The 26,140-nt window shown below is 41.8% G+C and overlaps 3 long non-coding RNA genes across 3 annotated transcripts; all 3 read left to right on the top strand.

Annotated features, from left to right (window-relative positions):
• The first annotated feature begins 10,769 nt into the window (after positions 1-10,769).
• On the top strand, positions 10,770-14,719 carry LOC129714852 (uncharacterized). The gene is made up of 3 exons (XR_008726423.1): positions 10,770-10,797; positions 13,223-13,258; positions 14,693-14,719. It is a non-coding gene; the product is annotated as an uncharacterized LOC129714852 (long non-coding RNA).
• Positions 14,720-15,586: 867 nt separating this feature from the next.
• Positions 15,587-19,588, top strand: LOC129714849 (uncharacterized). The gene is made up of 4 exons (XR_008726420.1): positions 15,587-15,624; positions 15,913-15,930; positions 16,770-16,805; positions 18,638-19,588. It is a non-coding gene; the product is annotated as an uncharacterized LOC129714849 (long non-coding RNA).
• Positions 19,589-21,419: 1,831 nt separating this feature from the next.
• On the top strand, positions 21,420-24,953 carry LOC129714816 (uncharacterized). Its single transcript, XR_008726403.1, has 4 exons — positions 21,420-21,457; positions 22,951-22,977; positions 24,589-24,624; positions 24,936-24,953. It is a non-coding gene; the product is annotated as an uncharacterized LOC129714816 (long non-coding RNA).
• The last annotated feature ends 1,187 nt before the right edge of the window (positions 24,954-26,140 follow it).

Here is a 26,140-nt window from a genome sequence, read left to right as displayed (position 1 = left end):
CAGGTAAGAAGCTGCATTGTCTCATATATCGTCTGAATATTAACCAGAAGACGTCCAGCGACGGCTGCAATATTGCTTTCACTTGAACAGCGAATATCGGGCAGAACTTTAGTCGAGTAACTTTAGCCAGAGTAACTTTCACCGATTTACTTTGATTGACGTTTATTTAATTTAAACATTGCAATTGCATTTTCATCTAAGTAAGGTGCATTATCTTCAAGGGATTCCCGGAACTACATAAAAAAATATTATACGGACGAATGAGAACAGAGATTGCCTCTAAATCGGCCAGAAACACCTTTAAAGATATATAGATTGTAACATATTGTATAATTTATCGAGGTTCCGAAGATAATGCGACAAAACATGAACTAATCTAATAAGCAGGAAGGAACTGCATATGCTGGTTGAAACTGAAGATAAGATACAAAATGTTGAAGAAGGGTCTCGACCCGAAACGTCACCCATTCCTTCTCTCAAGAGATGCCACCTGTCCCGCTGAGTTTCTCCAGCATTTTGTGTCTATCTTTAACTTAATATAGTATATATCATAAACCAATTAAACGTACAGTAACTTCGTTGGTAATATCTTCATTTTCACCTGAATTGAGACATTAATAAATGTATCCACACTAACAAGAACGATGGGAAATTAACGCGTGGACAAATACATTGGTATGGTAGAATTAGAGGGATTTGGATCACACGCAGACAGGTGGGACGTATAGTTGGAGCATGTTGGTCGGCATGTGCAAGTTGGGCCGAAGGCCCCTATTTCCGCTCTTTAATTCGAACCCATGGCTCACAATATTATCATTGTTTTGAATTCTTCAGAAACATTTCCTTTAAAAGCGAAATTATCGCTTTTCCTTGTAGAATCGGAATGGGCGACCATTAGCACGGGTGAGCAGTTTACAAATACTAAATTAGAAACTATTTTAGAAACTTTTTGAGGTATAAACAATGTATTTGTTCACGAGGACGCAATTCTTTGGAAAACGTCTGAAAATCGAACTAGCCCTTGCTGTCTCCTCCCCTTCCTTAACCCTCGAACTGTCTCCCTCCCGCATTGTTGTGTACCTTCTGAAAATCGAATTCCCTTGATGTTGTTTCTGGCATTGCAGTGGAACAGACAGTGCAAAGACTGCATGCTTTTTCAATAATCTCCGTGGTATCTGGGGACTAACTTAGAAATGGTCGTGGTTTCTGTTTTTCTCAATTACATTTTCCGTTTTTTTTAATGGATTAACTCGCTACCTGATATATTATATGCATAGATTAGTAAAATCTATGTTATTTAAACTCACCTAAGGTATAAGCAAGAATAGTTTATGTCCAAAAATAAACTTGCGTCAATATTAGACAACAAAAAACGAATTCACCTTACAATGCAAAAGCTAATACTGAATGTTTTCACCTTGAATCTAGTGCATGGATAGATATGATAGTAATCGTGTGACTCATCTCAAGGCATTGCAAATGGTTGGATGGTCTTAGGCTATATCCAGAGGTCACCTTTTATGTTCTGCACCATTTGGGCATATACTGTCAAATGATAGGAAACATTACATTATTATAATGCAAAATAATTTTCAATCATGCATCTTAAACATCGTCGCTTATTTTTCTCCCCAAGTGGATTACTTCACAAATCTCCTCTTCCTGCCCTCATAGACCCTCGGTCTCACAAGGCTTGCCGGTACAGGGGGCATGCAATAGTCTTTAAAGGAAGCGCAATTCAGTCAATATCTCATCTACCTTTCTTTATCCTTTACCTCCGCCCATTTGTAAAATACTATGCGATTATTGGGTGAAAAGTAGACAAAGATGTATTTTGTCGACGTTGCTCCAAAAACATCTCATACGAAAATATCGAAATATAGAGCTAAATGCAAGTGATTTTGCATTACAATATGGGTATTCGATAGAAAATGCGTCATTTAATGTTGTGATATATTACACACTTTAACTTATAGACGACAAGTTGCGAAGAGCAGAAAATGGTAAACGATGGTTTGATTTATTGACGAAGTTATTGTCACATGTGGCAAGTCACAGTGAAATGATTGGCTTGCCGCGGCATAATAGTTGCGACATAAAGGGCGCTGGCAAAGTTACAAAGTATCCCGCGCCAAGTCCAGCTCACTATGTTAAAGCCCCCGGCGGGCGATGGTAAGCCCCGTGGCCGTTTTAGCCGCGCCAGGCGATGTTAGGCCCCGCTCTGAGTCCTTTAAACCCCGCGATTCCAGAGGGGGGAGTTGCTGTTGTGCGAGCTCCGAAAAGTGGTCTCCCACCAGGGACCTACGGCCGGAGCCTCCGAAGCTCTGAATCGGGTGACCTCGGGTTCTGGACTCCAACAACATGGGTAACATTTTTCTTGCATTTAGCCTGTCCAATCCCTTAATAAATTTATGTTTCTATGAGATTCTGTCTCATTCTTCTAAATTCCAGTGAATGCAAGCCCAGCCGATCCAATTTTTAATCATATGTCAATCCCAGCATCCCGGGGATTAACGTGGTGAACTAATATACTTAGGTAATATAATCGGTGTGGTGTGGCGGCCGATAGGCGCCGCCACACCATACTAATGATATCACCTAAGTATATTACCTGAACAAAAAGCATTATGAAACGAATGTCACAAACATTAAAATGATTTTGAGACAAGATTACAAAAACATGAAGCCATTTAACCCCTATACCAGAGGATAACCAGATTCCTCAAGGAAAAATAAACTGCACGGCTCTATCGTATCACGATCGTTCAAACCTATTATAACCTTTCTCACCACTACCGAGAAAGAACTAGGCCAACCACACGTTGCAGTTGATTAAATTATACATGTGTTCAATGATACCCTTTCTTGCAGCCTTTCCACCGCTCTTGTCCCGAAAGCCTGACGTGTGAATGAGTATTACCATGTCCTTGAAAGACTGCAACTCTGCCAACACCCACAAAAATCAAAGCACGCAGGCCATGGCATCCCACATTAATGGCATTCCACCTGCTCCACATCACATACATTTTTACCGTCACATCATCCTCTCGCAACTTGTATGGTATACAGCACTTTGAATGATCCGGGTGCTCCCATAACACCTTATAAATGTGAGTTATGGCAGAGCATGGACGGGAGCATGACATCTGTATCATCGGTGGCGATGCCAACTAAACTGTGCCGATCGTACTCGTCTTTTTTTTCCAGCACTGCAAACACTGCTGGATGTGTATATCGAAACAGGTATTATGTTGCTCCTCGGAGTTACTCCAAAACATTTTGGATTATTTATCCTTACTTTCAGAATTTACTTAAGGCCAAACATCGCCAGGAGGCCAATCATGCAAAGTTGATCTGTTATAGTACCAAAAGTTACATTTCACAAAGATGTGAATTTTGAGATTCCCAATTCTGACATTAGGAAATCTTAATACAACAAGGATACACGTTGCACTTGTGTACGTTTTGGACAATACTTTGCAGAATGGATCCTTTTTATCTATATGGCTATATATATTTGGCTTCTGTGGTTGATCAGCCAAAATTGTGTTATTTGCTCCATGATGCAAAATATTTGACTGCGCTCCCATATTACAGCAATTAATCTATCTATCTATCTATCTATCTATCTATCTATCTATCTATCTATCTATCTATCTATCTATCTATCTATCTATCTATCTATCTATCTATCTATCTTCTATCTATCTATCTATCTTCTATTTATAATATAAACGTCTGTGGCTGCCGGTTGGCTGTGTGTGTTTCTGCCTGACTTGTGGCTGCCAGCCTTTGAATCGTTGCCACGACAACACCCGGCCCACAAACGCCCTGATCTTTTCCATTTCGGTAGAGATTTCACTTTTCATTCCAAGTATCCATCATTAAATTTCGTCGTGTTTATGTACACATTTTTAATCAAATCCCCCCACCCCCCATCCCCCACTACCACTCACTCATTGTGTCGCCTCGTGCTGGCCAGCGACCATAACGGCTGCTGGCGCCCGCATCTCGCCTCAAAGACGCCTATTAAAAACAGCTGCACTGCTGATTGCTGAGCCACTTGAGTTGGAGGACCACGTCTCCCGTGGGGGCTACGGGTAGGGAACGGCTGAGTTTGGGGAGCAGACCCAACGGGTCTGCACTTGGTCTGGTATATTACTAAAAGTCTGATCATGACCACTTCCTGTTCTGCTCCGGACGGACGGACGGACGGACAGACAGACAGACAGCCAGACAGACAGACAGACAGACAGACAGACAGACAGATGGACAGACATACAGACAGACAGACAGACAGACAGACAGACACACAGACAGACAGACAGACAGACAGACAAACAGACAGACAAACAGACAGACAAACAGAGAGACAGATATACAGCATTGCCAAGATCATTCATGTTGTGCCTTCTATTTCCTTTCCTTATTCCTTACCATCCCCTATCTCCATTTCATCAAAAGCTCAATAGAAGTTAGTATGATGCTGCACAATATTATGACATATTTTCAATGCCACTCGAAACCTCTTAGATTATATGCTCTTGTAAGGGTGACTGTTAATTCCTCTGGATTTTATTTCGTGCAGTGAGAGGTGATTTAAATTGGGTGATTTTGAAAGTCAGATATTCAGAAAGACGTTACAGCTAAAATATCTAACAACAAGTAAAATCGAACAACTGAATGATCGCGTTTCAGTTATGGATATCAAATGAAAATATCAAGACAAATAAAAGCTGCGCAAATATTTAAACATGTAGACGAATGAGGTTGTGCGAAAACGGCTGTGTGGTTGGACTTAGACGCCAGTTCTCATAGAACTGACGTGTTAATTTACACATCGTGTTTCGTTCACAAGAAGTTTAATGAGACATTTGTAATGCCGTTTTTATTTTATGTTTTGCTTTGCAGAGGATGAGGTGGAAAACTTACAAAAGGGTAGGCAGGGGTAGTGGCGGAGCCTAACGGCAGCGGCTCGACTACAGTCGTCTGTCTTTTTTTAAATTTTTGTCTTGTTAAATGTATGTCTTGAGTTAGTTTTTATTATTTTTTTTTAGCTGTGTATATGTGGGGGGTGGTGGGGGGGCTGTGGGGGAAACCGTTTTAAATCTCTTCCCTGTGCGGGGACCCGACTATTACCTGTCCGTTCTCGGATGTCGTTGGGCCTAACATCGTGGAGCCGGCGGCGACCTCCGGCCGGGACTAACCTGGGGGCTCCAGTTGCAGAGTCTGCGGAACTGAGATCGCGGAGCTGGCCAACTTCGGAGCGGGAAGAGCTGTGGTGGCGCGCGGTTGCGACACGACTTTTGGAGTTCGGAGGCATCGGCCGCAGACCCGGTGGACGGGAACATCGGGAGCTCCAAGTCCCTGGTGGGAGACCGCTTTTCCGAGCTCCGCAACGGCGACTTCTCCCGCTGGAATCGCGTGTTAAAGGACATGGAGCCGGGGCCTAACATCGCGCGGCGTGGCTTAAACGGCCTCAGGACTTACCATCGCCCGCCGGGGGCTTTAACATCGGAGCCCCAGTTCGCCTCGACACTGCAGTTGGACTGCTGGACCGCGGGAGAAGGAACAAACGGTAGAGATAAAGACTTTGCCTTCCATCACAGTGAGGAGATGTTGGAGACTCACTGTGATGGATGTTTATGTAAACTGTGCTAAGTGTGGGTCTTGGATTGTTTTGTAATGTAAAAAACTGTAGAAATTATATTTCGTTCAAACCTAGGTTTGAATGACAATAAATGCATTATATTCTATTCAGTGTTTTTTGAAGCCTCTCGCAAATTACCAGTTTGAAATACCTTTCTCTCCATTTTATGTTTGTGTTAGACTGCTAAAGATTTAGACTTAGACTTAGACCCTTTATTTGTCATTGCCTGCAATGTCGTTGCCTGCAGCCAGACACGTAATAATAAACAACAAAACACACAATAAACACAAATTAGCATCAACCACAGTGAGTTCACCAGGCACCTCCTCATTGTGATGGAGGCAAAAATCTCTTCCCTCCTCTTCTCCCTCTGCGCTGAGGCGATACCCCACCGGGCGATGGTAAGTCAGTCCCGCTGCTCACCGAGCTCCGCGACCGGGCCGGTTCAAGCTCCGCGGCCCGGAGTGGCCGTAGCTGCCGCCCTCCAGCCCAGCGGACCGATTCAGATTCAGATTCAGATTCAGTCTAAAGGACGAAGCTGTTGCCGTGGGAGCTCCGGAAAACAGGCACTCTGCGAGCTCCCGACGATGTCGTCCACTGGCCCGCGGCCGAGCCCCGGATTCAGGTCTCCGCAGCCAGAACGCCACCTCAGCAACCGGAGCACCGTCCCAGCCCCGCGCCGGGCCGCCCTCACCGGAACACCGTCCCAGCCATAAAGTGTCATTTCCTTGCCCTACGTGTAACCAAGCACGAGTCACTGTTTAGTACTCATTGTGGTAGACAAAGTGACCAGTCCCGCGAATAGGTGACCATCTAAATAGTCACAAAAATAATTCAAATCACCCCAAGTAAAATATACAGAGAACTAAAAGGACATGATTGATGAATCAGTAGGTACGACGCAATTGGACGAATAAATGCTCACCCTGTCGCTGTCTTGCCAGTATGTCCGCCTATGGAAGTAGCGGAGTCGACGGAGACCGGTGCGCAAATAGACTAATTGAGTTTTCACTTGGCAGTCACATAAATTCCCTCTGCTATCCCACGACGATCCACATGTCGCCTACAGAGTGTTAATGGCACCCAAAGTAAATGTAATGCCCATGTCCCACTTAGGACACCTGAACGGAAACCTCTGGAGACTTTGCGCCCCACCCAATGTGTCCGTGCGGTTCCCGGAGGTTCCCGGAGGTTTTTGTCAGTCTGCCTACCTGCTTCCACTACCTGCAAACTCCGGCAACCACCGGCAACCTCCGGGAACCGCACGGAAACCTTAGGTGGGGCGCAAAGTCACCAGATGTTTCCGTTCAGGTTTCCTAAGTGGGACAGGGGCATAATAAGGAACAACACCCATTTCTCGCCCGTGGGCGTCAGCAAATGCTATAGGCCACCCTCCTTCCCTGTTTTTTTAAAATCTGAAATGGCCTGTTTCGCTGTGAAGTTAGTCATCTGAAATATTAATTCGGTTTTTACTTTCCCCTGAAACATTACTGGACATTTCCAGTTTGTCCTTTTGCCTTTTCTTTCCTGAGCTCTTATGAGCAATTCACACTTTTAAGACGAACCTTTCATTATTGTATCACCAGCTACACCCATTAATGGAGACTAGTCCGTAAATAATGGGATAACTCAGTTTGTTCTATCCATTCCACGCCAACCCATTCATTAACGTAAAACTAAATTGCTTTCTGAATTTTAACTTGCGATGAAGGAATTTCATTCTAAAGTGATCTGAAGCGTTGATTGTTAGAGATGCGGAATGTTGAATGTCCCAAAGTTGTTTGTTTTAAGTCCGATTTCCCAGCATTTGAAGTTCCGTTGTAACGCTCAACTCGCACTTGATCCCAGAATTAATAGCCCTGGCCAATATAACGGATAAAACATAGGTGTAAGAAATATTTTAAGATATTTTACCATATTCCATTTTCAGAACTGGCCATATGTAAAGATGACCTCAAAGCATCAGGTAATAACTTTACAATATTTACAATGTGAATGTATTCAAATCATGTATCTGACGGCATATTCATATTTAATCTTATCGGTTAAACATTCGCGCGGTAAAATGTCAGAATTTCATTTCTGTGTTGTGCATATTTACATTGTTTTAGTTAACATAAGACAAATAAAATAGGTGCAGGATGAGGCCACGAGGCCCTTCGAGCCAGCACCGCCATTCATTGTGATCATGCCTGATCATCCCCTATCAATAACCCGTGCCTGCCTTCTCCCCATATCCCTCGACCACAATAGCCCCCAGAGCTCTATCTGACTCTCTCTTAAATCCACCCAGTGACTTGGCCTCCACTGCCCTCTGTGGCAGGGAATTCCATAAATTCACAACTCTCTCGGTGAAAAAGGTTCGAGCATAGATACGTGAAACGCTGGTTCCGTCTGGAACATCATGCCAAGTTAAACCAATCTACTCTGAGTGCACGTTGATCAATATCCCTCGATTCCCTGTATGTCCATGTACATTTCTTAAAGATTCGTAAGCGTACTATCGCATCAGCCTCCAATACTATACCACTTGGCAGCACATTCCAGCCACCCGCCGTTTAATAACCGTGTGTCACCCACTTCGTGCCGATAGTGCAAGACCGAAAATGGAACGGGGGGGGGGGGGGGGGGGGGGGGGGTGGTGGGGGGGGGGGGGGGGGTTTTTTGTGGTATACATGCGTGACAGAAATTGTTACAGGAAAATGAGTGGACGTTGGATTGCCTTTGAGCTATCAATGAATCGGTGGGCTGAATTACCTAATGTGAAATTAAAAACGATGTTGTTGATTGATTTAACACATTGCAGCATTGTTAGGGTGTTAATATTTCAGACAATGGGGTTTTGCACAGAAGGTGAAAATCCACTATACCTGTTCCGAGAAGGAGGTATAAAATGCTTATAATTCCTGTCAATATATTCAGTAAGATCGCCAGCAGTTAGTGAACTGCAAGCTCATCTGCATGATCCAGATTTTGTTGAAAGACCAATGTTTATCGTCAAAATCAGGAAAAATGATTAGTCGAGGCGCTAGATAATGGGCTTCGTGTACTTTTGAGCCATGGGAATTTTGAAAAATATGAATAATATCAGACGTGGTGTAAAGGCTTTTCAGTTGGAAAGGACGCACCATTTGACGTATATTTCGACAAGCGTATTGACAGGGAAACGTAACTTAAAATACCTTTACCACCCTCCTTAAAAATGCAAAAGGAAAGTGTAGCGCGACTTTTTAATTTATTATTCGTATTCTATGTCTGAACAGAAACATCCCTCAGGGAAAAGGAATCCGGTAAGTTGAGACTGAGGAAGGGTTACGACCTGAGATATCGCTTGTCCATTCCTTCCAAAATGCGCAGAAAGTGCCTTGCCCACTGACTTCTTCCAGCACTTTGTGTTTTGTTTAAATCGTGTAGAATATGTGTTTAAGGTAATCACGCTATCAACGTGATTCTTTATTTGCCATTTTTTAATTCAGTTGGCTTACAGGTTATCATCATAATGCGATCACTTGTGGGGCAATCACTTCTGAGGAAAAATATAGCTAATCGGATATTCATAGATATATGCTAACACTGAAATATTTAGATATCAATAGCTGTCCCGGCTACATTTGCTGATTTGATATTGAATGCCACTCGGGCAGGTCCATTTCCCACACAACATTCCAAACCAAACACTATTCGTCTTCGTTTTCCACAGCATTCCCTCCATTCTCTTTGACAAAGCAGGCTTGCCCTTAAGTTGATGGAGTACTGATGGAGCCACAGGAATTCAACAGCGGTATGGACATAGACAGGAGGGCTGGATGCGTAACGGACCACATCAACTTCTGCAGGGAAGTTGTTGTGCCAGTAAGAACTGTTTGTTGTTTTCCCAACAACAAACGCCGGATTACAAGCAACTTCAAGAGCCTCCTCAACGAGAAAAAGGGAGGCTTTCAAGATTGGTGACCGGGAAAAGATCAAGGGGGTACAGCACCACCTGAAAAGGACATCTGAATTGCCCTGAGGGGATCAGTAAAGTTGTTGTTGTTATTATTATTATTATTATTATTATTATTATTATTATTATTATTATTATTATTATTATTATTATTATTATTATTATTATTATTATTATTATTATTATTATTATTATTAAGTTCTCAATTTCATTTTTTTATAGGGGCAGGTCTTTGCCGGTAGAACGATAGAGAGGGGGTGGGTCATTATTCCGTGCCCATCAGTCTTATTTGGAAGCCACCCACGTTTTCAGACGCAGATGAGAACTCACAGCTGTTTCCTGGCACTGTGTTCGCTCTAAGTGCGATCCTACGTGAAGTCGAACAATCCTCCGTTGTCGGGGATTCCCTCTACGGCCGTAACGTCGGAAGATGGTCCCTGCGCTGATCCATTTAAATACACAGACAGCTTGTCAGTTACTGCACTGATTTCGGCTGCTGTTTTTTTTAATCGAAATAGGCCAGAATAGGTTGGTTGCCAAACACTTTAATTTCCCTTCCCATTCTCACACTGACCTTTCTATTCTAGGCCTCCGTTGTCAGACTGAGGCTAAACGCAAAATGAAGGAAGAGCACCGCATATTTCGCTAAGGCAGCTTACAACCTAGATATATGAATTTTGATTTCTCTAACCTCAGGTAACCCCTGCATTTTCTCTCTCTCCACCACCCTAACAAAGTTGTCCCGCTCACCCGTCGCACCAGCTTTCCATTCTCAGCTAGCAAACAGCTAACCTGTTTCCTTTATCATGGTTAATTTTTTTGCATATCTTTCATTTATTTCTTCTAGATATCTCTACATCCCCGTCAATATCTCTCGTTTCCCTTTCCCCAACCTCTCAATCTGAAGAAGAGTCTCGACCCGAAACGTCACTCATTCCGTCTCACCAGAGGTGATGCCTGTCCCGTTGAGGTACTGCAGCATGTTGTGCCTATCTTAGGCTTGAACTATTATATTTGAACTTTCACTGTTGTGCTTTTTGACAATATGTCGCTGCAGAGTTTTTAACGGCAGGAAGCTGGATTATCATGTAATACAAGGAGATACCGATCATTTTAAACGCATGCCGAACCGCGGTAAGAACTTGAACAATAATTCCTTACAAGACTGATTTTATTTCAGAAATCAGATACCTCAAACGTTTAGGTGAGTGAGAAAATAATTTAATGCCATGTAATAAAATATACCATGTAGCGCAACGAACGCATTTAAAAAATAGATATTAGCGGAACACGTCTCTGAACAACATTATGAACTAAGTTCGCACAAAACGTTTAGCGTTCCCTGTGTTGTTATTCCTTATTTAATGACGTGTTGCGTTTTTTAATACTTCAAAAAATGAACTATTATTCTGTTGTGATATCTGTCACGATATTTTAATTGTAAAGTTCGAAATTATGGTTAATTTGCTGGTTATGGTGCGTGTCGTGGTATCGCGGTACGTGTCCCGTTAGTCAGCAACGGTGCTAATCCCCCCCTGGTAAATTAAAATGATCCATTGATTCGGCTCAATGCACAAAATCATATGGGGATTCAACAGTTTTGATACTTGTTGGCATTAACAATCCAGACATCGCTACCAAACTGGGCATTTCTGAGCCAGGGGTGATTTAAATTGAAGCCCCGAGGTGCGTGATAAAACAATATTAAATACGAATTAAACATAATGACGGTAAGGCATTGCACGTCGAATTTAAATTGAAGCCCCGAGGTGCGTGATAAAACGATATTAAATACGAATTAAACATAATGATGGGAAGGCATTGCACATCGCAGTTAGGGAGAATAATGCTTTGCAGTAGCACTAAACCAATTGTCCTGCAGTGTCGCCCAGAGGTATTGCCGCCAGCGTGTTAGCCAGATTCCGGAAAAAAAATGTCGGAATCCATGCATCTTCTCAAATGCCATGGTTGCGTGGATGTTACAGCGTGAATAGTTCGAGAAGTTGGCAGCGTACACATCCAGATCAACTCGTTCGCGAGAACTCCGTGGTAGAGGTACATTGGAAGAGAGATAAGGATTACTACATTGTGGATACTAGACTTTCAATATTCAGAATACATGTTACATGGAAGGCGATTATGCCACAGCTATATACATGAAGCATATGGATATAAATTCACTCCCCTTCTCGTCCATGTTTTGTCCTGGATTTTGAAAGTAACTAAATATATATATGTGGTTAGCCTTCTCTCCCACGTCATCTATGCCAAGGCTATAGGACTGTCTACCTTTCAATCGAAAGAAGATGACTGCATTTGAAATCCCTGCAGAAGTGAGTTTGATCCGTGGGCAGTTGAGGGAAAGACAGGTAGAAGTGCCCTCAGGGAATTTCGCATCATCCTCATTGGAGACAATTGGTCTACCTTCAATCGGACTTGATCGGAATCCAATGTTATATCTTTGCACATACGTTGTTCTATTTCCCCTTTATCTGCTTCATTTGTATTCATGTATAGTCTTTTATTTTACAATGAAGCACATAAAAAAATGTGTTTCACTGTACTTGGCAGACGGACAATAACACACCAGAAGAAACTAATCAACTGAAACATGCGGAGCTCAAAAGGATAGTAATATAGAGGCCCAGTTCAGAAAAAAATGTATCCACAATATGTATATATCTGCTGCAAATCACATTGGTCTGAAGCCATTTTTCAGTGTTACACGAACGTATACATATTTCAGTATTATACGAACACAAAGTAAAGGGGAAATTTTCCATCCCCATTCTCAAAATATATTTTATTCGCACAAAGTGCTGGAGTAATTCGGAGGGTCATGTGGCATCTGTGGAGAATTTGAGGTGCTACCTAACCCGCTCATTTTCTCCATCATTATGTTTCCTTTTTGTAAACCAGCATATGAACTTCCTTGTTTCTCTATGGTTTGGTTGAAATAAAGAATTGCGGAATCTGGTTTATCCCAAAGATAAACTCAAAGTGCTGGAGTAACTCAACGGATCAGGCAGCATCCCCGGAGAAAAAAAGAATGGGTGGTGTTTCGGACCTGGGCTATTCTTCGGGGTCTTCTATGAAGAAGGGTTCCGACCCGAAACGCCACCCATTCTTTTTCTCCAGAGATGCTGCTTGACTCACCCATTAACTCCAACACTTTGTGTCTATATTTTATTTGATTTTTGTTGAAGAATTTCGTTAATGTCCACATGACTGATGACTGCCTATTTTCAACCGAATGGACAGCATTATGGACATGATAGACAAAAATAGCGGTATTCTGTTATGCAGCAGGGAATTGTGAGGTTTTCCATTTACCTCTCGATATTTCGCTGGCTGTAAGGTAACATATCCTACTTAACTTAACGACCCATTTCAAGTAATAATCGTCACACAATCTTGATGAACAATACTTATCGTGGCAGATACTGGCTCCAGATAATAATTTCATTTACAAGACTGTCCTGCTTCATCATGTTTTGGTCTCCAGCTTTGTAAATTCAAATACATATACAACAAACGATACGCCATTGATGTATTTACATTATCGCAACGCCTGGTTTCCTATATATCCAACTGCACGAAGTTATTAAAGTATGTAATTTCGTTTCAAGACGCCGGCAAACTGAAGGTTAAAGCAGACGAATTAGGTGAGAAGGAAAAATAGTTTCAAGCCATTCTAAAATTGCAATTACCTGTTGCTATTCACTTGCATCAACCGTGACAAAGAAACATAGAAACATAGAAAATAGGTGCAGGAGTAGGCCATTCGGCCCTTCGAGCCTGCACCGCCAATCAATATGATCATGGCAGATCATCCAACTCAGTATCCTGTACCTGCCTTCTCTCCATACCCCCTGATACTTATAGCGACAAGGGCCATATCTAACTCCCTCTTAAATTTAGACAATGAACTGGCCTCAACTACCTTCTGTGGCAGAGAATTCCACAGATTCACCACTCTAAACGATTCCCCCCTTATCCTTAAACTGTGACCCCTTATTCAGGACTTCCCCAACATCGGGAACAATCTTCCTGCATCTAGCCTGTCCAACCCCTTAAGAATTTTGTACGTTTAAGAGATAATAAGGGACAATAAGAGATAAGAGCCACTCATAGAGGGGTCACGGTGGCGCATGGATAGAGTGTCTGCCTTGCAGCGCAGGAGGCCGGGCTCGATCCTGCCCTCGGGTGCTGTCTGTACGGAGTTTTTGCGCTCTGCCCGTGAGCGCGTGAGGTTTCTCCGGGTGTTCCCATTGTAGTGACCATTTGGCTTTATTGTGTATGTCATAAATGATGGCGTTTGCCTTTAAATTTAGTCTGCCTGTGGGTGGGATTTATTGCGTAGTTGGGGGCGTGTTTGCTGCTGAGATTCTTGCGCAGAAGCTGTTACTTTTAAGTTTAGTTTTGGAGCTCAACAAGGCAAGAAGGAATATCCTTCGACCATGTGGAGCGTTGTTGAGACATGAGGAGTTTTCTAACGTTGAAAAGCGATATGCTGGAGTTTGACGAAGATTAAATAGTCAGAGAAGAAAGTTGGGTGAATATCTTACTGTTTTTCTTCAATAATTAAGAAACCATTAATCACAAGATTGTATTATGAAGATTTATCGTTCGAGAAGCTCTGAAATTCTCCTGGAAAGCTCACACGCGTAATACTACATTCCCATAACCCCATGTTGTCTCTTCAGTGGCTAGAGGGAGCAATCTATTGAACGATATTAGTTTCCTCCCAAATTCCAAGACGTACAGGTTTGGCAGCGTTCGCTACAGCTTCGGTGAACATTGTTAATTGTCCCTAATATCTGCTGTACGGGGGACGCTGACCGGCGCGGACTGGATGGGCCGAAGGGCCTGTTTTCGCGTTGTATCGTTAAAGTAAACGAAATCAAACTTAAATTAAAATGTGCTTCAGAGCGATTGATGTCCAACTTCGAAAATATGTGCTAACTTTTGCAAATTTGAAAAACTGGGGAGCGGAAATTGGAAATTGCACTTTTTAAAACGACGTGTCGCTATTTTGGACTATGTTCTTCAACGCCTTTGCAAACAAGTGTATGTTTTTGTATTTTCCATTTCAACAGAAAAAGAAATTGAGGAAAAAGAAAAAGGTAATGAATAGACTGGTCATACTGCTGGTCATACGGGTGGTTGTGTTCACCCCTCAGGGTAACCTCGGAGGAAAAGTGCCCGCAACATACTTCGTCCTCCCTTTCATGGTGGCTTTGCCAGATTGGCACCGACAATCAGAATTCGCTCTGAAATTGCAAATGGCTTTTTTCCCGATAAACACAGCTATTCAAAGAAACATACATTTACGTTATTGGAAATATAACATCGCTTTCGTTGCAGCTGTTGTGAATTGAAGGAACCATACCACTGCATTCCGTATGGAACCAACATCGCTTACAATGCAGTGTTATCGGCTGTCAGTTCAGGGCTTATACAAAGCAACACAAGGAAGTTCAATAAAGCACAGGCGCGCATGTGGACAATCTGTCCATTTACTCTGAATGATCTTGAAGATGCAAAAGACGTTAAAGGGCCTGCCCCACGAGCATGCGACCTGCATGCGGCGAGCGCGACAAAACCGGAAGCGGGGGTCAACCGAAGGTCGAGTGAGTGGCGTGAAGTTCGAGCGAAGTCCGCGGGAATTTCGCGCGTGACGTACGGCGTCAAGACACTGCGTACGGCGTCGAGACGCTGCGTACGGCGTCGAGACGCTGCGTACGGCGTCGAGGAGGGTGCGAGCCGGCAGGCCGTTGCCGCGCGGAATTATTGAACACGGTCAGTTTTTCGGAGCCCCGCGCGATGTCGGGACCAGCTCCGCACAACTCCATACGGCTCCGGCAATCCAAGTGGGACCTGCCCCGTTAGGTCGCGCTTGCCGCATGGAGTCGCATGCTCGTGGGACAGGCCCTAAAATGTCGTCGTTGCAGACAGATATTAAAGTGGATGAAAACATTGATTTTATTTGCAGAAATAAAAAAAAATAAAGTCGATTGTGCGTTGGAAGGTGAGCGGAACACTGGCATCCACGCCTTTACTACAAGTATCAACATGCATAACACCTTACATCCTCGTCGCATTGCAAATTAAATATTGAAGTGAACCTTTCGCAAAGTTTTACATCCTTATTTATAACATATATCTGTCAGATACTAAGTATGTTAACATGCATGTCAAATTGAAATCTAACACAGTGCCTTGCGAATATTCTCGTACATTAAAACTTGATACCAGAAGAACATCCCAGAGAGACTTCTGTAATATGAATGTTGTTGTTTTTACACGAACTAAACAGGGGAAACGAAGGATAAAGGTTAGAGTTTCGTTTTGGAAATAATAATGTATCTGAATGTATGCAGATATTTGAAATATACCTAAGCTCACACCTAAGGTAAAACGGGGAATTACAGACCAGTTAGCCTGACTTCGGTGGTGGGAAAGATGCTGGAGTCAATTATTAGAGAGGTAATAATGGGGCATTTGGATAATGGTAAAAGGATTAATCCAATTCACCATGGATTTATGAAAGGGAAATCATGCTTGACTAATCTTCTGGAATCTTTTGAGGATGTGACAAGTTGAATGGATGAATCGGTGCCAGTGAATGTAATGTATCTAGACTTTCAGAAAGCTTTTGATAAGGTCCCTCACGGAGATTGGTGACTAAAAGTAGAGCACATGCTATTGGGGGTAGGGTGTTGACATGAATAGAAAATTGGTTGACAGATAGGAAGCAAAGAGTAGGAGTGAACGGGTCATTTTCAGAATGACAGGCTGGGACGAGTGGAGTGCCACAAGGCTCGGTGTTCGGGCTGCAACTGTTTACCATATATATTAATGATTTGGAAGAGGGAATTAGAATTAGAAGCAACACTAGCACGTTTGCGCGCATAGATGACACAAAGCTGGGTGGCTAAATTAATGCTATCAGCATAAGCGTCTAAATTACGATTGCCTGGTCCCTCATTGCTGATTTCTGCCATCGACAGGTTCAACATGGAGTACGATGTTTGAGCGGATATCGACATAATCGCGGCACTCCAATGATTGCGCCTGCATGACGTCTATTGAGACCTTGACGGGAAAACATTGTAATAAAAGAAACTAAAATATATAAAAGAAACTAAAATATATAACTTATATAATTCCCAGAAATCAAAAAACTGAAGAGGGACTTGGCATCAACAAGTAGGAAAAAGACAATTATCTTTAATTTCATGCAACATGTAAAAATAACAGAATCAGTATCTTGCAATCGATCATTACGCGTCTAGGTGGTTATAATTTGGTAAACAATGAGATGGATCTCGCTCGATCTGAATTGCAATATGTCTGCCTTCGCTTGATGACTGTTTACAATCTTAAGCTCTGTTTAATGAATTGCTCTTAACAGCCCAAACACGTGTTCTCTCTTATTTTTCCCGCTATTTGAAGGCCGAAAGATTTGACAAACTTGTTTTCCTTTCTTATTTTTTGGGGCTACGCTGTCCAATGTTTTAGTGACACAGCACGGAACCCCACGCGGAAACGGGGAGAACGTACAGACCCTGTACAGTCAGCAGCTGTAGCCAAGATCGAACCTGCGTCGCTGGCGCTAAAAGTTAGCAACTCTACCGCTGCGCCACAAAGCCGACTTCAAATCTTATTATGACTTCTTACACGTCATGATACAATGTCCTTAACATTACATTTTCTCATCTTCCTATTATTGAAGTCGGATTAACTTGTGTGCAGGTTAACAGCCTTCGTTGCTGTTCTCTCATTCTTCCTTTCTTAAATAGTATCTCACCCATTCTGGCAATGGCTACATAATATTACGTGCGTAAGAAAATGTTCACAGTGCACTTACTATCTTGATTAATTTTTATAAGACTATTTACTTAATATATATAAGAAACTAATCTAAGTAATTAAAATAAGGATTAAAATATGCCTTGAATATCTTATATTGTGACTGGGGTCGAGCGGGTATGTCTCCCTGTGAGTCCAGGCCTTGCATGTAGTACTTCATCAATCACAGCTCGATGTGTTTGCATGTGTGATATTAGGAATTCCGATTTGCAGTATCCGACCCCCAGCATTCTGCACATCTGTGCAGCACATGCGCAATTGAGTCATAGAAACATAGAAACATAGAAACATAGACAATAGGTGCAGGAGGAGGCCATTCGGCACTTCGAGCCTGCGCCGCCATTCATTGTGATCTATCAATAACCCGTGCCTGCTTTCTCCCCATATCCCTTGACTCCACTATCCCCTAGAGCTCTATCTATCTCTCTCTTAAATGCATCCAGTGATTTGACCTCCACTGCCCTCTGTGGCAGGGAATTCCATAAATTCACAACTCTCTGGATGAAAACGTTTTTTTCTCACCTCAGTCTTAAATGGCCTCCCCTTTATTCGAAGACTAAACCCTTGGTTCTGGACTCGCCCAACATTGGGAACATTTTTCCTGCATCTAGCTTGTCCAGTCCTTTTATAATTTTATATATTTCTATAAGATCCCCCTCATCCTTCTAAACTCCAGCGAATACAAGCCTAGTCTTTTCAATCTTTCCTCATATGACAGTCCCGCCATCCCAGTGATCAATCTCGTGAACATAGGAGATGTTACAAATTAGGAGATCAAATGGTGTGTGTGTGCTATTGCATTTCTAATATAGTTAATTAAATATTATTCTGCGAGATGTTTGGGCTGCGTGTTAATGGCATTATGTTCAAGTTCTCAAAGAACGCTACTCGTAATTGAGAGTGGATTGTTTGTAATATCCGCCGTTCAGCCTTTGCTGCAATTATGTTGCTGCAGCCATTGCCTTCAGAGTCCAGCGAGACGGGCGTTGAAGGACGTAGAGAAAATATTTGTCACATCAAAAATTGTGCTTTTACCAGCTTTCGAGAAAGGCCAGACTCGTGTTTATCGTACTGCACTTGTTTTTTTGTTTTAAATGAGCAACGTCGATATTAGATATCAATATATTCATGGCTCAGCTTCAAATTTTTATTTTGTAATTTTACAACAGCCGAACGATTTGATGAACAAACAAAAAGTAAATGATAAGTAAATACATTATTTTAATTGTTGCTGTCATGCGGGAGGCTGGATTTGTACAGCTTGGGATAATAAAAAGCAATATAGCACCAATGGCGAATCTATTGTCTGATCTCTAATTGCGTGATATATAAAAAAACACGTTGACGTTTAGTCCCCCTGAATATCATTCTCCTGGCATAGAATGTGAAGCAAAGTGCCAAAACAGCACTTGCATCCTGTTGGTGTTCTGGGCAATAAAAAAGTAGGATTACAGGCATATTTGAATAAACCCGATGCAAAATAGAACAACTCAACTGAATATATATGGACTGTTTCTGTTTGGAAATGTATTTTTGCCTTTTTTAGAGCATAAAAATGCAACTGGTCTTTGATGAAACAAGTCGCATTATCAACAAGTCAATTATCTGGTGTGATAAATGTCCATCAATCATGCGATTCTATTCTTCAATTCTCAATGGAGTTTACCTGATGCAGTTTTAGTTTCGGTGTGAAAGCGGTGCACCTAATATTGCTCAGTTGTCAACCTACAAATATAGATAATAAGTGCAGGAGTAATTTGGTAAATAGTCCTGGCTTGGACAGGCCAAATTATCAACCGATGAATGTGCCTCACTTCCCCATCGGCAGCAATTACCTACTTTTCTCACCCCATCGCGACAGACCATTGTCAAAATACGATTCTGAACTAAAACAGAGATGGTTGGAACAGTTGGGGCGAAGAGAGAAAACAAAAATAACATTCCACGTTGACTAAGTTTAATTACAACTGCAATTATTGGGAACAAATCCTTTACACTGAAGAATATGAGATGCTATACATTAAGAGTACTTGCAATCGTTAATTCTTAAAGATACAATATTCCGCTGGTTTCAGACCTACAGAAAGTCAACGCTGATTGCTCCGACGAATGTGAGAAAAAAATATCAGAATCAGATAATCAAGAATATATGGCGTTGGAAATGTAATCTATAAAGGAATGAATAAGAAATAATGAGCTCCGCTGGCCAATACAATTGATGAGTAAACTGTATCCATGAAAGGTTACGCTTTTTGCCATCAACATTTTTAAAAGTATCATGTTTCGAAGAAATTGCACGATATTCCTTGAAACACAATGACAGCTAATTGAATGTTGCAAATGGCCTGATGGATAGTAAACATATTTTCAGTGTCTTGAACTAAATCTGGTTGCCTGTTAATTTGTGATTTTTTTTGTTGCATGGAATAAACAGTAGTTGAAAAGGGCCGAGGTAAATGATTACATTAATGAAAATGCGAATGTAATACTTTTAAATGAAAGGAAACATTGATATGGCCCCAATGCGCAATAACATGTGAACTTGCACACGTGAAAAATAATAATAAGGCCCTGAAACAACAATTTTCAATAAATGCCAATGTTTATTATTCTAACAATCACGTAGGGAGCACAGTTACATTTATCAATTTGTACAATTACCTACCTCCCTCCCCGCCCCCTTCCGCGATAAAATTATCTTTAATATCTAAATATCTTAATTGAATATTTGGCTGTGCAACTTTCTCGTGCACAAACATCCAGCTGTCAATCACACAGATGCTCTCTCGAAATATTTGTGCAAATTTCTAAATTCTTGTGCCTTTGCTTTTCTACCAATTTGTTTCTAACTCCATACCCATCCATCTAGTTCGCAGTCGATGCATGGAGTTGAAGCTACAGTTATAATGCGAACGGCGAAGCAGCCGTCCCTTGTTGGATCTCCCTTGTCATCTGCCACCGTTGGAACGAAATATCTGCAGATGCAAGGTTTCGGATCAATAAATGTAGAAGGCGCATGGTGAAGAGGTCAAATAACTATTTATTAAATCAAAATACAAGTGACGCACAAAAGAAATATCAACTGTCAATAAAGCAAAATATACCTGGGCATCCTCCATGGCCAGAATGAGCACCACCGGAAATTGGAGGGACAGCACCTGATATTCTGCTTGGGCAGTCTGCACCCTAGTGGTATACACATTGAATTCTCCCAATTCCATTGGTGTCTCCTCTCTCCTCCCCTTCTTAGCCCTCCCTCAGCCCTCGGGCTCCTCCTCTTCCTTTTTGCTTTCTGAAGAAGGGTTTCCGCCCGAAACTTTGCCTATTTCCTTCGCTCCATAGATGCTGCTGCACCCGCTGAGGTTCTCCAACACTTTTGTCTACCTGCCATTGTAGACTTGCCAACTGCAATGTCATGACATTACAGAGAAGAACATATATCATTGTCACGGCTATGCTTATGGTTACAAATGACCAGGTCAGTTTCCTGTCACAGGTACAAATTAAGATACAGTGAAATTCTACTTACGATGCAGCCATACTAAATAAAGCAACAAGACACACAACTACATAAAGGTCAACATATACATACAGTGCATTTATGGTGATGTTCAAGTTCACATAGTGAGGATTTGAAATCTCAGGGTGAGATCTTTCATATCTGTATTTTTTAAAGCAGAATTGTGACGTTTTCTCTGCAATATGAAAATGCAATTTTCAATGATGAAAAAAATAGAATATTTTCGTGTGTTTTTGCTGCTTTTCAGTCTTTTCGACATATTGAATACTTAATAAGTAATCACAAATGCTTCCCTGTGTGCACTGATTCCAACTCTATTTGTCAGAGCGTCCATCGTTTATTTGTCTCGGCGACCAACTTTGTTAGTTACGATTTGGAACTTCGATATCAAATAGATTGCATTTAACATTGAACTATGTGACATTTCTTGCAGAAATAGAGAAATTGAAACGAGCCCAGCTATATGCAGGTGTGCAATAATGAATTCCCATTTTGCATTCACGACTCTTGACAATAGAATATGTTCTCACGTTCCTATGATGCATTTGATATTTTCCTTAATATTCATATGTCCCGCTTTCATGAAATAGCCATTGGTCGTAACGATCGAATTCTAGGTATCTTAAGGAAAGACAATACGGCCATAAGAGCGGAAGATATTGCAGCAGAACGAGGCCATTCAGCCCATCGAGTCTTCTCCGCCATTCAGTCATGGGTTATCTATTTTTTTGTCTATACCCAATGTTCTTGCTTCTTCCCGTAACATTTGATGCTCTTACTAATGAAAAAATATCAATCTCCGCCTGAAAAATTACCCGATAACGTCTATAACCATATAACCATATAACCATATAACCATATAACAATTACAGCACGGAAACAGGCCATCTCGACCCTTCTAGTCCGTGCCGAACACATAATCTCCCCTAGTCCCATATACCTGCGCTCAGACCATAACCCTCCATTCCCTTCCCATCCATATAACTATCCAATTTATTTTTAAATGATAAAAACGAACCTGCTTCCACCACCTTCACTGGAAGCTCATTCCACACAGCTACCACTCTCTGAGTAAAGAAATGCCAACGAATTCCACATATTCACATATTGGCCTCTTTACAAATAAATTTCGCATCATCTCCATTCTAAATGTACGTCCGTTTATTCTCAAGCTACGACCCCGGGACATAGACTCACCCACGAATTGAAATACCCTCTCCACATCGACTTTTGTAGGCCTCTGATGAGTCGGTGGGTTTCATTGAGATCCTCTGGAATATCACGGAGGAAATGCGTCAACGTCCACTCTGGCAGAGCGTTCCGGATTCCAATCGTGATAGAACGTGTGATAGAAACATAGAAACATAGAAAATAGGTGCAGGATTAGGCCATTCGGTCCTTCGAGCCCGTACCGCCATTCAATATGACCTTGGCTGATCATCCAACTCAGTATCCTGTACCTGCCTTCTCTCCATACTCCCTGATCCCTTTAGCCACAAGGACCACATCTAACTCCCTCTTAAATATAGCCAATGAACTGTGGCCTCAACTACCTTCTGTGGCACCTTCCTCAGTTACCTTCTGCGATCAAATTGTTTCTCTGATCTCTTCTATATCTCCCTCCCCCGTACTTTGAGTCGGTAACCACTGGTTGAAGACACCTCTGCTACCAAGATCGTTTATGTTAACTCATTCTCATTATTACCATGTGCCCCACTTCTATGTATACATTGCGTTCACGTCTGTGTTCACTGATAGATATTCTGAGGTGAATAGATACGGTATCTTGTTCTGTTCCAAAATAAAATAACGTCAGCATTTCAAATGTTTATTAAGCAATGTTAACTGCCAATAAAGCTCAGAATTATGATATGATATTTGGTTTGTTACTTGTTTTGAATTCGTGCATTATGATGTTGTTGCTAGCGGATTTTCAATCGTCTCTTTTTTTTTAATTCCCAGAGCATCTCGCCACTTTAAATGCAGAAGGTAAATAAACACCGTATTTATTAACAGGCATTGCTCGTCTAAGGCCCCTGTCCCACCTGCAACCTCCAGGAGCCGCACAGAAACCTTGGGTGGGGCGCAAAGTCTCCAGGGGTTTCCGTTCAGGTTTCCTAAGTGGGATTAAGACTTCCTGTGGGCCAATTAAAAACGTTGAAGCTTATTAAACGTTGAAGCGTGTTGATGGTGAGTTTAGATATTTTTGTTAGTGATTTGTGAAGTTTGGTTTGTGTTTTATTCATTTACAGCAAAGATAGAGGGCATTTGGCTCATTGTGCATGGTATCTCATATTTATTTGTTTGTCCTGTTTATTTAATTGCAACCGATTTTCTCTCACACCCCCATGAGAGGCCGTTCAGTTCCCCAACAAATCTTCAAATAATTTCCAGTCTCCAATAAAACTACGGATCAGAAAGGATTCGGGACGAAATCTTAGCCATCATCACGAAACCGACGTGGATTGGAATGGTCAATGGGTGGTGAACCTGGGGAATTATTTGCCACAGAAGGCTGTAGAGGTCAAGTCAGTAGATATTTTAAGGCAGAGAGAGATAGACTCTTGATTAGTACTGGCGTCAGATGTTATGGGGCGAAGGCAGAAAAAGGTGGTTAGGAGGGAGAGATAGATCAGCCATGATTGAATGGCGGAGTAGACTTGATTAGCCGAATGGCCTAATTCCACTCCTATTCCTTATGATCTTATGGCCTTTTGACTGTGCGGTGGAGCTGGGGGGAATGTTTTGAACGTGCGATGAGGTAGCGATCAAATGACCAAGGTTTCAAATTTTTTTATGTTTCTGGATAGTCAGAATATTTTCCCCAGGGGGAAATGCCCAACATTAGAGGACATTGATAAACCATGGTGGAAGTTTAACGGAGATGTGTGTGGGAAGTTTTGTTGTACACAGTGTGGCGGGGGACGTGGAACGCACTGCCAAGGGTATGGTGGAGGGAGTTACAACAGTCGCGTTTTGGAGAACGTTATGTAGGCACGTGGACGTGCATTGAGATAGAGGGATATGGGCTATGTACCGTCATATAAGAATAGTTTAACTTGGCTTAATTTTCTTCACAGACATTGTGGGTCAAATAGTTCCTTGCTGTGCTGTACTGTGTAGGTTCACCAAACGTAGTGAACTAATGGGTGACTTTATCCAGAACAAGGGGGTCACAATTTAAGGATAAGGGGGAAGTCTTTTAGGACCGAAATGAGAAAAACATTTTTCTCATAGAGAGTAGCGAATCTCTGGAATTCTCTGCCACAGAAGGTAGCTGAGGCCAGTCCATTGGCTATTTTTAAGAGGGAGTTAGATGTGGCCCTTGTGGCTAAAGGGATCAGGGGTATGGAGAGAAGGCAGGTACAGGATACTGAGTTGGATGATCAGCCATGATCATATTGAATGGCGGTGCAGGCTCGAAGGGCCGAATGGCCTACTCCTGCATCTAATTTATATGTTTCTATGTTTCTATGAATGGTGATAGTTTTATTTGACGACGTTTGCCTGAAAACAATCATTTATGGCTCGGAATGTTACTTCAAACTTACGCAGTTGCAGATATTTAGAATAAGAGATTAAATCTCGATTTGTTTCCAGAAATCGCGAAATTGAAAGCTGACAAAACAACATTGGGTGAGGGAATTATTTAGATATTTCTGCTGTGTCCACATTTCTGATTAAATTGGTTAATTACCGCAGAATTAATAAGTGAATTGTCTTTTCGTAATTCCAAATTCGCGATATCATGCTAACGTAGTTAATTTTACGAACAAACCGAGTGAACTAATGCATCATTTAAAATGGCTACAGACAGAAAATAAGAATTCAAATAAATATTTCACATGCTCTACTGCACCAAATATATATATATAACGATGGAATATATGCAGTTCCGATAATGTGTTAAATAATACAATCATTATTTCTGTATTCTTCGCAAACAGAGACGGATATGGACGCCGGTATGAACTTAAGCAACTTAAAGTCGTTCACATAAGGCTGGGTGTCTTTCTATTCATCTGCCTACCTGCTTATCCGCCTATCCGTCTGTCTGCCTATGCAGGCAGACACTCCAGTTTTGCACTCGTTAATCTTTGAAATATGCTTTAAATATATTTGAAGTATAAGCTTCCAATTTGTGTTCTCGATTCTCCTCATATTAAACTATATTTGCAGTTTCTCTTTAATTACACAAGCTTTTGTGGGATTATTTTAGCCTCGTGAATATACGTAACGCGCTGGCGCTCTGTAAGCTCTCAGCTCTCTTAGACAATATCTTTTTACATAATTTTGCTGCCAAAATGGACAATTTCATTTTCTGCAGAATTATGCTAAATTCTCATGATCTTGGCACGTACATTTGAACAAGCTCTATCCTGCTCCAGGTTCGCTATTTCCTCTTCATTGCGTAATTTATTTTATCCAGTTTTGTGTTGTTATTAAATTTAAAGACTATAGCTCATTATATGTCTTCACTCGATCTATACAAATTATGAACGAACTCCATCGTCACTGCCTGCAGCTCAATACTCATAACATCTTGCCTATCAGGTATTTTCGATGCCAACTCTCCGATTCCTGTTAACGAGCCATGATTCTAATCATACCGTCATGTTACATATTCATCCACACCTCTTGCACTATGAGTTTTATATTCAGTACTGTCTTCCAGCGTGGCATCGTATTTGTTCCACTTTAGTATTTGTTCCATCGTATTTGCGTCGCATAGCATCGTATTAGTTCCACTCAGCATAGGAGCACCGCAAGGCTGCGTATTAACCATACAACCATATAACCATATAACGATTACAGCACGGAAACAGGCCATCTTGGCCCTACAAGTCCGTGCCGAGCAACTTTTTTTCCCTTAGTCCCACCTGCCTGCACTCATACCATAACCCTCCATTCCCTTCTCATCCATATGCTTATCCAATTTATTTTTAAATGATACAAATGAACCTGCCTCCACAACTTCCACTGGGAGCTCATTCCACACCGCTACCACTCTCTGAGTAAAGACGTTCCCCCTCATATTACCCCTAAACTTATGTCCCTTAATTCTGAAGTCATGTCCTCTTGTTTGAATCTTCCCTATTCTCAAAGGGAAAAGCTTGTCCACATCAACTCTGTCTATCCCTCTCATCATTTT

Source organism: Leucoraja erinacea, chromosome 42 (genome assembly GCF_028641065.1).
Source record: "Leucoraja erinacea ecotype New England chromosome 42, Leri_hhj_1, whole genome shotgun sequence".
Lineage (NCBI taxonomy): Eukaryota > Metazoa > Chordata > Chondrichthyes > Rajiformes > Rajidae > Leucoraja > Leucoraja erinaceus.
This window is presented reverse-complemented; position numbering and strand designations above follow the sequence as displayed.